The sequence below is a fragment of the Stegodyphus dumicola genome, chromosome 10, assembly GCF_044657685.1.
Source record: "Stegodyphus dumicola isolate Sdum_Otavi_A_Nest chromosome 10, ASM4465768v1".
NCBI classification, from domain to species: domain Eukaryota; kingdom Metazoa; phylum Arthropoda; class Arachnida; order Araneae; family Eresidae; genus Stegodyphus; species Stegodyphus dumicola.
The window spans coordinates 89,661,196-89,674,069 of NC_140777.1; the positions used below are offsets into that span (position 1 = coordinate 89,661,196).

The 12,874-nt window shown below is 31.9% G+C and overlaps 1 protein-coding gene and 2 long non-coding RNA genes across 19 annotated transcripts in view; 2 read left to right on the forward strand and 1 right to left on the reverse strand.

The window, feature by feature from the left end:
* Positions 1–12,874, forward strand: part of LOC146995015 (uncharacterized) — a 217,788-nt gene that overhangs the window by 98,444 nt on the left and 106,470 nt on the right. The window lies entirely within an intron of this gene.
* LOC146995017 (uncharacterized) overlaps positions 1–12,874 on the forward strand; it is a 184,858-nt gene that overhangs the window by 65,514 nt on the left and 106,470 nt on the right. For 6 of the 13 annotated variants that reach the window (XR_015043463.1, XM_085825224.1, XM_085825225.1 and 3 more), the window contains one exon: positions 12,503–12,565. The exons of 6 other annotated variants lie outside the window; for them this stretch is intronic. The gene's annotated coding sequence lies outside the window, so the exon portion shown is untranslated. Of the gene's footprint in view, positions 1–5,263; positions 5,804–12,502; positions 12,566–12,874 lie in introns of those variants that run through there. One more of the 13 variants, XM_085825228.1, reaches the window with a different exon arrangement.
* The window catches only part of LOC146995018 (uncharacterized), a 96,395-nt gene that overhangs the window by 54,417 nt on the left and 29,104 nt on the right, over positions 1–12,874 (reverse strand). Inside the window, exon 5 of one of the 5 annotated variants that reach the window (XR_015043477.1) lies at positions 10,657–10,671. The exons of 3 other annotated variants lie outside the window; for them this stretch is intronic. This is a non-coding gene — a long non-coding RNA (uncharacterized LOC146995018). Of the gene's footprint in view, positions 1–10,656; positions 10,672–11,875; positions 11,891–12,874 lie in introns of those variants that run through there. One more of the 5 variants, XR_015043476.1, reaches the window with a different exon arrangement.

The following is a 12,874-nucleotide window of genomic DNA, read 5'->3' on the forward strand; positions in this document are numbered from 1 at the left end:
TAGACTAAGTTTCGATCAAGGTTAATTTTTCTAAACTAAAGTTTAGTTTAGAAATCTCTATTTTAATTAGTTACTGAAGTTATCTTTAGTTTCTAAACTAAAGCTGTCTTTAGTTATCTTTAGTTTTTATCCCTGTCTTGAGCTAGCTGTAACGATCTGTAAACAAGTAACGAAGTAAGAATCATATTCAGTTGCTTTGAAAATGTGGAACACATTTAGTTTAATCTTGGTTAAATAAATAAATAAAAATATTTTTTTTTAAAAAATCAATCTTAGCTTTTCCAAAACCCCACGAGTGACCACTCAATACCGGTAGTTCGACTAAAATTGCAAACCTCTTCGAACTAGTGGGCTACATGAGTACTTCTCTTGGTTTTTCACTTGTCTGTAACATGAGTATAATCTAGTTTCCTGAGAAAGACCTCCACAAAGGCGTCCCATCCCTGAAGGTGATACCCCTACAATACTGTGTGTATTCAGTTAACATAACCTAATTTTTTAACCCGAGCGGGCGGTGAGCCAGAAGGGCTATTAGTCTCAAAACGGCATTTTATGGCGTTTCACTATAAACGGCGAATCACTCTTTAAATTGTTGCCACCAAATATTACCGACCTGTATTATATTTAAAGAAATTAAATAATGAAGAAGCTGCATGAATGTATGCATGTTTCTAGCACTGTGAAGAAAGTACGGTACCTACGGTCATCCAATTTTTAATAACGTAATCCTCCACCCGAACATGAGCACCTGGACCCACGAATTTTGAATTTCGAATTTTTTCCATATTTTGGAAAATTTTAAGGAATTTTTGATTAACAAACTCAACGATTTTAAAGCCAGTAGTGGCAACACCGTACAGAAGAAAAGTGTTTTTATCTCCTGCGCGCGACACTGTCTACAGATGTTCTGTTTTTAAACATTTTGCAATATTGCTGTTGAATTGAATATTATGTGGCCTGAGTGTGAACACACAAAACGTTAAAAGACGCAGTTTTGAATGTCATATAAAATCTGAAAACTTTCAGAATTTTTTTAAAATTTTACTTACTTATTTGTTTATGTATTTTTCAAAATTGGTTTCACGCTGATTTCCTTCAAATGTTAGGTTAGGTTATTTGGCCAAGCACATTGGCCAAATAACGTAGGTTTGATTTCGTGGAGTAATTTCTAAGGAAAACTGATTGCATAGTAAAAATCACAAAAGCCAACGCAGTAGTCAACAGTTTTAACTACTCGGGTACAGTGGAGCCAGATTTGCTTCTAAAGAATTTGGAATTTAGTGACAGAATATTACAGCCATGCGCCAAAAAAAATGGATAATGATCCAATTCCAGATGAAAAAAAAAATCATATTTTCTTGAAAGGAAAATCATGCAAACTGTCATTCTGTCAACCAAGAGTTTGAATCCCCCCCCCTGTTAATCAGAAATTGTAAAATACAGTAAATGCCCCTTAATGTTATCATTTGGATATTGTTATCGAACTGCAGAAATTCCTCTAATTTGTATATGAAAACATGAAAAATACATCACTCATTGCGATTAACAGTTCGGTTAATACGATCCAAATATTACAAATACATTTTTTAAACAAAGGTTTCTTTTAAAGTTTAATATGGTTTATCAGTTTGAGTTTATGTATAAACATGGCTCAAGTGGAATAGCGACACATTTTACAGGATATTAGATGAATTATGCGTTTAGACTAACGTATTTCGTCCATTTTACGCCTATTTATTTCGTTTTTTCATAGTTGCCGGTTTTTCCCGGTTGCATATTTCCGAATTCTATCCCACCCCCTTTTCGAATTCAAATAAAATCGTGACTGTTTCGTATCATTTAAGTCGTTATTGTATTTTTCTCCATGGATAATTGATGTCATTTTTATTGCCGAAAAGGAAGATTGAGCGATTCTCCAATTGTATGAGGTTTTAGATTTTTCGTAATTAAATATGAAATTTGTAAGGATGCCGATGAAACCTCAGGAACTGTTGTATATTTTCTCAAAAATACATTTTGATATTTCACGCTGTTAGTTAATTTCTTAAAAATTAATCAGATTTATTTACTAAATCGTTATGTTTAGTTTCCAAATATAGTTTTAATTTAACAGGTTTCATGCATTGATTTTTCATTGCATTTAACACACAACGGATATTCATTTTCCACTGATAATGCAACATGTAAAACAGTATCTAATAAACTCTTCTTGATATTTACTTGATTTTTTATTAAAAGTAGAAAGAAAAATGTTTATTAGATGTCTGGCCATCATTCCCATTTTCACTCTTGCCGATTTAATCCCAGTATACGTTACACACGGGATTGGGTGAATTTTGCGACATTATTATAAGCAGTAAACGGGTCATTTTGGTGTTGGCGAAAATTTTCAAACTCGCGCCAAGACCATACCGCGTTCTAGGATTGTACCCTCTTGTGTAGCCATTTATCCATCAAACAAAACTGATTTTTTTTTTTTTTTTTTTTTTTTTTTTTTTTTTTTTTTTTTTTTATCATCCTTCAAGCACGCAATCGAATTTTCCAATACTTCGAAAATGTTATATGCTTGCTTGACAACAAATTTGGTTAGAAATAGGGAACACAAGTGTGTAAACTATGCATATTACAATTATCGCTGCGCGCTTTGAAATTCGATTCTCGAATTGTTCAAGCATAACGCCTGAATCAAGGGGAAAACAATACAATCAAAATTAATTTATGGAAATGATTAATTTAAAATTCCTAGTAAATGTTAAACATCCAAAATTCTTTTCAAATGCCGTTATATTTTTTGTTGTCAAATAAATTTTTTTTGAATTTAGCGACCCCCCAAAATTTCTTCGCGACTTGCGTACCATTGCCATAATAACGCTTTGTATTCATGTAAACCTGATTAATTCTGAAGTGGTTTAAATTCTGTCAGAAACAGTACAAGTGATCTATTTTTCAATTGCATTTGGAAAAAATGATTTCAGACTTGTTTTCAACTGCATGTAACAGAGTATTATCAGAATTACGGGAAAGTGCGACTGTGAAAATGGATAAACATCAGCTGTCCAATGTGAAAAATAATGTTATCATTTGGATATTGTTATCGAATTGCAGAACGCCCTTCAGTTTGTATACGAAAACATGGAAAATACATCGCTTATTGTGATCAACAGTTCGGTTAATACGATCCAAATATTACAAATACATTTTTTTAAACAAGGTTTCTTTTAAATTTTAATATGGTATATCAATAGAGTTTATGGATGGACATGGGTCAAGTGGAATAGCGACACATTCTACAGGATATTAGATGAATATGCGTTTAGACTAACATATAATATAACATCTTTCATATATTCCAAAACGAAAAAAGACTTTCGGCCCGCCGCGTATTTAGAGTGCCCCCCATGCCGCACAGACACTATACATTTACAAACATCCATGCAGTCTCCGGGATTCGAGCGCGAGTCTTTCGGTACGGTACTCAGAGTCACTAATCACTATCCCGGTTGGAAAAATGTGATCACATTTAATGGAGTCTTGGTGTATCACGATGGAACGGTGTTTGGACACAACAAGGTGCCCAGGCACAGTCGCCTTAACCCTTCTACAACAAGTAAAAAATTCCTAAATAGTGCACGAAATAACTAGAGCAACGCATATAATTTATTTGTATCTAATTTAATTCTTGCTTTTAATTTATTCCTTTTACAATTGAAATTTTGTTATTCATGATTTAATTCCAGTCCCCGTTAAACATTTTTAACAATTTTCATTCAAGTTGCTTAAAAACATCTTTCGAAATAGAACTTACTAAGTATGGATTCACTCTTTTCAGATAAATCTACTATAATTAATCTTAGAAGATAAATATAATCAATATTATTTAGTAAATAAATTATATATATATATATATATATATGGATATGGTATGTGTGTGTGTGAGAGAGAGAACACGTTTTAATTCTAGTTTGCAGTACATACGGGATTCGGCGGCATTATGTGTCATTTTGGTGTTGGCGACGATTTTTAAAGTCGCGTCAAATGCTGTTCCGTATACTAGGATTTTACCTAGAACAGGGTTTCTTAAACTGTAGGTCACGACTCCCGTGTTGGTCGCGGGACCTGCAGTAGGATGTTGCCAAAATTTTAGCAGTTTTGATATTTCTTTAACTTAATATAATAATTTTACAGTTATCAAATATTTTTACACAATGTATCTGAAAATAAAAAAAGCTAGACAATACAGACAAAGGGAAAAACGAAAACGTTTCGACGCATTCTTTTTATAATATAAACGTTCATTTTCCTTGCTTTGCACGTGAAGCTGTCATTTCGTTTGTTACATATTTAAAAATTTCACATCGTTCTATGTCTTAAAATTAGAAATTAAAGGGAATGACCTGAAACTGCAATAGTATATTACAGTACAAGTGAAAAAAATTGAGAGTTTCACTCACGCGTGTGTCTTATTTGCGCAATACTTATGGAGTCCCACAAAATTTGTGTAAATATTACGGGGTCCTGAGGTTTAAATGAAAGTTTATTGCAAGGTGGTAGTAGAAAGTTTTCCCTGCCATTTATATAACCGTACTTGCTACAATAAGATATTCCGCCTCTCCCGAGTAGCTAGTCAAATTATTTCGTTTGTCTAAAACTGAAGTGAAACTCATTTCAATTTAAATCTGACAGTTTTCGGAAGCGAAGTGTTTGTTTTAGACTAAAAAAATCACCAGCATTAATTGAAATGGTAACAAAGGATTCGAATTTGCAATGACCAATGCCTTTATCCCCACATCATCAAAGAATTATTTTTATCGCCAAAAAGAGGGTTCCGCAAAGAGGTAAAATTTAGTGCCAAATGTTAAATTTAACAAGAGTAACTGCCTTCTACAGTGAAAAAAAGGTAAAAACACTGAAGGACTTAATTTAGTAAATTTTTTTGTGTCAAAAAAGGGCCAGAATCAATTTTGTGAGGGGTTACATCATGAATTTTGACAAGCATCGACGTTTCCTTGATCAGTGGTTGTTAACAAGAGCAGAGTGAAAACGCTCGAACTTTATGTCGCCAAGTGCTTCGGGTCTGGGAGGGGGCCGAAATTTACTATTAGCAAACGGTGCAAATCCATCCAATGAAATTTTAGTGTAATTTTTAACTGATTTTTCTGATTGGCTAGAAAGGGCACATGACCGTTCGCCACTGACTTCGCGACGAAGTGCAAAAGCTTTACGGCTCATACTAATAACTTTGTTGGATCTAGGTGCTATTCTTGCGATTATAAATTCTCTATATATTTTTCATTGTCTAATTTGATCTAATTTTCTAATTCTTTTTAAGATCTTTAATAGCTTTCTGTTTGATATATTTTTTGTATAATTTTCTAATTCTTTTTAAGATATTTAATCTTAAATATCTTTGTATTTTTGATTTTTTTTAATATAATTTTCTAATTCTTTTTAAGAATCTTTACTATTTTTGTATTTGATATATTTTTTATAAATTTTCTAATTCCTTTTTCAGATATTTTATCTTTGTATTTGATATATTTTTTTATATAATTTTCTAATTCTTTTTCAGATATTTAAGCTTTAATATCTTCGTACATAACTAACCTTACTAACATTTGTATATAAATACTAATTTTTCTTACTAACTATTAACATTTGTATATAATATTTTTGTAAATAATCTTTGTAATAAATACTTTTTTTCTTGCCATTAAAATTTTTGTATTGTAGTATATATATTGTAATTTACTTGTGTAATAAAAATAAAAATTTCTGAAATGGAGTCCGAGCCTTTCAGCTCCAGGTAATGTATATTTGCGTATTTATATTGTTTTATTTATTTTTTAGCACTTCACTCGGTTTGTCGGTACTACCAATGTCCCGGTTAAATCTTTGTTGATGAAAATTAAATTATCTGCATTAAGTTTTTCATAATAAACTGTAGTTAAATTCTTTTAATGTATTGCATCAGTCTATTCTATTGGTTATCTATTTAATTAAGTGTTAATATTTGTGTTTAATTTTTTACATCAGTAATTGTTACTTAACGAAAGTTCATCCACTCATTAGTATGTACATGATTATTAATTTTATTTTCATCGTATTTAAAAGTACAGTTGGCGTCGTTTGATTTGCGTAACGTTTGTCTAGAGCTATTTTGTTAACTATATATATCGTTGAGCATAGCAGCAGAATTCAATTAATTTACTATAAATATAACTATAAACGGATAAATCGATGCTTTCACAGTATATTAGGAAAAGGAAACAATTGGTTTAATCCTCTGTTTGAAACAACGCAGCAAATATAAAATTAGGGTGTGAAGTGCAGAATCGCCCACTTATTTGGCGCTTTTTACAAGAGTAAGAAAAACTGGATTTTTGTCAATTTCCTTTGACTTTTTTACATCAATGTGTACTTGAACAAAGGAAGATGCACATTGCCGATATTGTGCAATTCTCTGATGTTTTTTTAAGTGAAAATACGTCGATGTGTTACCGGATAGGGTAAATCATCTTTATATGTCACAAATTTCATTTACATGATCAGCGCAAACTGATGCAAAACGGTGATATACAATCTTTTCTAAATTTGAAAAACTGAGATTTTAGTTGGAAAATGAGCTAGACAAGTTAAGGTACTGCTAAAATGCAGCTTTGTATTAACAAAACACAGAATCACAATGAACAGTATTTCGATAGACTTGCTTTCGATCGAATTTCGGATCCTTTAAATTCGGTGATATCGGAAAAGCTGTGATAGAAGTGGCGGTACGCCTCAATGCCGTATAGGCTATCTATCTTGTCCGGAAAAGGTCTAATATTTTTTGCCGATTTGAATATTTTTTTTAAAGTTTGTTCAGCATATTGTGAATTTCAGAAATGTTGCATGAGTATATGAACACAAGATTCATGTAATGAGAAGTGCAGTGCATATGGATTGCTTTTGGAGCAAAAGCTTTAATCTGAGCTCCAATTCCCTTTTTTATCACGTTATCTGCTCCATCATAACTCATAGCTAATGTTGCTACCATCTAACCCGGATTTTGAAATTATTGAGATTATAGAATTATTATTGAGTGGACCTGTAATCTTAGCTAGTCTGAGAAAATGTAGGATGTCTTTCTTATCTAATATTTTTTGACTGTTCACAAATCATCTTGTACACCATCATAAAGTTTCCTTATTATTTGAAGTGACTTCATCAGTTATAATGGAATAAAAGTGAGCAATGGTATTGCTGTATGGGAAAAAAATTTCTTTACCTCTAGCACGCAAGGCTATTGGAAATTTTGAAGATAGGCCTTTTTTAAATATTTTTTTTATATAGCTGTTTACTTGAATTTTATGTGATTTATGTACGAAGAACAGGCTATTTGAGAATTAAAGGTAACACACAAAACATTAAAAGAATTCCCTTTGGGTGTAATATAAAATTTGAAATCTTTCAGCTTTTATTTTAATATTTTTAATTTTATATTTTTTTCTAAAGCACAAATGTGAATTACCCCAGAAGGGCTATTAGTTTCAAAATGGCATTTTGTGTCAAATCACTTTAAATGTCCGAAGCACTTTTCTAATTGTTGTCACCAAATATTATCACCCTGTATCATATTTCATGAAACTAAATAATGATAATTTGCATGAACATATGTATGTTTACGCATTGTTGAAAAACAATGTTGCCTATAGTCATTAAATTTTGGATAACATAGTCCTCCACCCGAACATATAGGCACTTGGAAGCCTGAATTTGGAATTAACATATTTTTATTATCTATTTTATACTTTGTAGAAATTTAACAAATTTTTGATTAAAAATCATAGTTTTAAAGTGAGCAGTGTAATTATTTTACATTTTGTAAAAATTTAACTAATTTTATATTGTAAACTGAATTTAATAAAAGTAGTTAAATAAGAAATTAAAAGATCCAACTCAGTAAGTCAGAGCCGGAACAGCTAATGAAGGTTATGAGACTGTGATATTACTTTTGGTTTTGTGAAACGAAGGATTACTAGGATACTTTCAGATTGAAGTTCTGTAGAAACAAAAGTTTAAGTACCCTCCCCCTTTCTGAAGCTCTTTATTTGTTTATTGACTTTTGCTTATTAAAATGTCACTAAAGGAGATATGAGCAGAAAAACGTACATTCGGAGTACATTCGGAGTACATTCGGAGATCCAACTCAGTAAGTCAGAGCCGGAACAGCTAATGAAGGTTATGAGACTGTGATATTACTTTTGGTTTTGTGAAACGAAGGATTACTAGGATACTTTCAGATTGAAGTTCTGTAGAAACAAAAGTTTAAGTACCCTCCCCCTTTCTGAAGCTCTTTATTTGTTTATTGACTTTTGCTTATTAAAATGTCACTAAAGGAGATATGAGCAGAAAAACGTACATTCGGAGTTGCGATTCGTATGTTACGCTGTAAGAAAGAAACGTAGTGCCAGAGTGTCACTATGGTAAATAAATGTATTGAAAGTAAAAGTGTTATTTTCTGTAATGTGTGTGGTGTTATTTTATTGTGATATATAGCTATTCATGAGAAATAGAATAATTCAATTCAAGTGTGTTTGGTGAATTGAATTATTCTATTTCTCGTCAATAGCTATATATCGCAATAAAATAACACCACACACACATTACAGAAAATAACACTTTTACTTTCAATACATTTATTTTCCATGGCGACAGTCTAGCGCTAGCTTTCTTTCTTACAGAGTAACATATGATTCGCAACTCCGAATGTGTACAACAAGAATCAAGTTTATCGAAAATATATTTCAGCGGCGATTCTAGTGGCGCATGCGCTATTAGACAAGATTCTGCTCTGTCGCCAAGTATTTCTCAGCTAATACAAAACAAAGCCACTGTACTGAAGATAACACAGTTCAGTGAAAGAGTCTCTAAATGTCAATTACATTTAATGTTGCTGACGCAGACTCATTTTGCGTAGGATGCATATTCATAAATCGTTTCAGATGAACATACACTTGTTCGTGGTGATTAGAGAACCTTTCTTCTAGTAATGAAAAGGCTAATTTATAATTAGAGTCAACTATGGATATTGACTGAACAATACGATTAGCATCTCCTCTTAGCTCAGATTTTAAGTACTGTAATTTGACCACATCTGTTAAATTAGGATTTGAATCAACACTGGCTAAAAAATATCTTTAAGTGAAAGCTACTCGTGTAAGTTACCCGAAAACGTTGGCAAAATAATTTTGGATAATTTAACATTGACCTAAGCATTCGTGAAAACCAAAGGTTCCTATTCAATTTCTTTGGAAAGCTTAGCTAATTTACGATTTAATTCGACTTCTACATCTAAGACAATATCGTCAATCTCTTCTTTCTCTTTTACATAAGCATCAATACAATCAAAAGTCTTTAATCCGGACTTGTCAGGACTTCAGCGATTCCAGATTATCGGTTTTCCCGGATTATAGATCATCAGTTTAAATCTGGTAAAATGGCATGCATAAATTATAAAATTAAAAATATAAAACCGTAATTTATGAAATAAAGAGCAATTATGATCTAAAGGGTATCAAAATTTACAAAAAAATCTTAATATTTATTTGTTTACTTTATTAAACATTTCTTTCAACCCGTGCATGCGTAAAGCATACATTATGCATAGAAATTAGAAAATTGCAACCAGAAAACTATTTGATGTGTATTCGTGATATTTATAATGACGAGGAATTTGATTTAAATCATATCAAAGAGGGAGCAAATCGAGATGAAATACTACATTTAATAAGGAATTATAAGCCGATTAAAATAAAAACATCTGCCATGAAGATGAGGATAGTGCTGAGAGATCAATTTCCAGTTCATTGCACGCCGTGACGTCCCCCCCCCGCAGAGCAGCTTGAAATTGATAAACAGATTTTGGAATGGTTAGAGAAACAAAGGATATGCCTTTATCCATTTTTTGCAGCAATTCCACTTTTTGTTTGATGGACATCGAAACATGCTTTCCCTTTGTAGATTCTTTGCAGCTCCAGTATCGGAAATTGTGTTTGACATAATCGAAAGTTCCAACTTACTTTTATTAAATTGCTCTAATAGTCTAAAAGAAAATAATAAGCCGTATCCAATTAGAAGATTAAGGAACAACACAATCTGCAACATTAACTGAAATAGATTATTTTAGCTTAGCTTATACCGTCCGTTATACATTAAACGCGCATGCGTAAACGTATTATGCATATGCGTAAACGCATGCGCGGAAAATTTGTAGCTTTGAGGTCCGGATTATAGATCATTCCGGATTATGGATGTCCGGATTAAAGACTTTTGACTGCACTTTCTTCAATACATAACCCGAACAAAGAATCGAAATTGGAATTTATCTTTGTCTCGAACACTTTAAACTTATTCTTCAGCACTTCCAAATCACTTCTTTGGATATTTTTGTCGGCAACGTTTTGTTTTAACTTTGTTTTCAATGTATGTTTTTTCGCTGATATCTCCTTTAGTGACCTTTTAATTACCAAAAGTCAACAAACAAATAAAGAGCTTCAGAAAGAGGGATGGTACTTACTTTTTTGTTTCTACAGAACTTCAATCTGAAAGTATCCTATGTAATTCTTCATTTCACAAAACCGAAAGTAATATCACAGTCTCATAAACTTCATTAGCTGTTCCGGCTCTGACCGCCTAAACAATTAATTAAACAACGTTGAACAATTTAATTAATTGTAACAAATTGCCTCAGGCTCTTTTATAAGTATTAGTTTATGTTTTATAAAAATTTAGCAAATTTTTGATTAAGAAACATATTTTTAAGGCAAGCAGTGTAATTAATAAAACATTTGTATTTTAAGTGTGCAAGACAGTCTGTCTGAAATTGTAGCTTTTAAATACTTTTAGTCCAAAGTAGCATTAGCCCAAACATCTAATGATTGTCTGTAAATGAAAAAAATTGCCCGTTTGGACCTAATTTTTATCCTATAAAATCTGAGATTGTTTTCATTATTTATTTGAGGGGTACTGAACCCAAGGTTTGCATAACTTTTCAACCACAAGGTTTGTGCTTACATTATTTTCTTATTTTTTATAAAAAGTTTTAGAAAAGTATTTAAAATAAATGGATCTTATATCGAGTTAAAGAAAGTGCTTACAGATTGTATTTTTTAAATAAGCTAATTATCTTTAAGATAAATGCTATTATTTTTTTATGATGACAATAATAGGAAAATAAGGGGAATAAAGTCTCCTGAATATTTCTTTTTGCAGAGTTATTTATATTAAAATAAATTTCATAATCCTTAATTTTATTTGCATGAATTTCACATATTTCATAAAAAAACAGATGCATATTTGTATCCTATAAAATAATTTGTTAAAATTCTACAGGATATTTGAGTGGGCTTCCCAGACACTGTTATTTCATAAAATAACAAGCAAATATTTATATTGTATACATCAATGCCTTTAAAGATTACGTTATTTCATGTAATTGTAAGATACCTGTTTAAGTATTTATTCCATGCTAAAAGAAATTATTTGTAAATTAGGTGATATTAATTTCTTTAAAAGTAATTCATGGGTTCAGTGCAAATTGCATTTTATTTTATAGAAGAAATTTTGTTTCACAAACTTTTTGCATACACAAAGCTTTCGGTCGAAGGCTTCTTAGTATTTTTCGGTTTCGGCACGAAAATCGCCTACAGGTCGGCAGATAGTGTGGCTGGATACGAGGTTTTTATTTATGAACCTCGCGCTGTAACATCTTTCTTTATTGATTGCTATTTCCCTACTGCCAGTTGCCGCATTCATTCGAAACCATTTCGTATTTATCAAAATCTGACAAGAATATTCTGCGTGTCGTGATTTGGAAAGCCATCTTTCAATACGAAATAATCCGTAGATACACCTAGAAGATTAAAGGTGCCATTTAGTTGTTGAGTTATCGATGAAATGGTTTCATTTCATGGTTCTTGGACTATAGTTTAAGCCTAATTTTCTATCACGAATGAGGCCCACCAGCGGCCGAGCGGTGGAGTCACCGAACGCTGGTAGTCGGTCCGAGGTTCGAATCCCAGGAACGGGCTGGGCGTTTTCGTGGTTTTCCCCATGTGTAACGTGTATACAAGCCAGTTTCCCTTAGAAAGTGCTCCACAAAGGCACAGGCAGATAGCCCTTGAGGCTTTGTCATAATCACACACAATCATGAATGATGCCTTTTCTTTGTCAAAATTTTATTGCAAATTTTTCATCTCTGGCAATTTCTAAATAGATAGATTCGATGCACTTTTAAAAAGTTTAAAAAGTATACCAGTATTTCAGTGGTAAATTAAAATTTAGAGCTATCTAAATTTATGTGCAGTCATAATTCACTTGCATTTAGAAGTATCTAAATTTATGTGATGTCAATTTATGATTTAAATGGATGTGTGTGCCAAGTTTGGTGCTTTTATGCATGTACTGTCACTGTGGTTTATTATGGTCTCGGTAATAAAATTGTACCTATTTTTGTTTATTATAGGAATGCGAAGCGCCCAAGAAGAGGATGTGAGCAAACAAGCCCTGTGGATGTGGAGGCTGAGAGGTAAGATACCAATTTTTTCTCTTGGCTTCTTTTTTTTGTTATTGTTGCTTCTTTGTCTTTGAGTATGGTAGTAAAGTCATGCTGCGATAATGATGTTAATGTCACACTGCGACTTTTGTATAACTTCACAAAGTGACATAAATTTAATTGCTTTAAAGCAGCGGTTCTCAACCTTTTGACTAACACATACCATCTAAACAAAAATTTAAAAACCTTAGTACAACCAGTATAATTATTGTACATTTTATAATACTTATTCAGTTTCTCAATATAAATAGAAAAAATAAATGTTTTGCCATTTGCACAAGC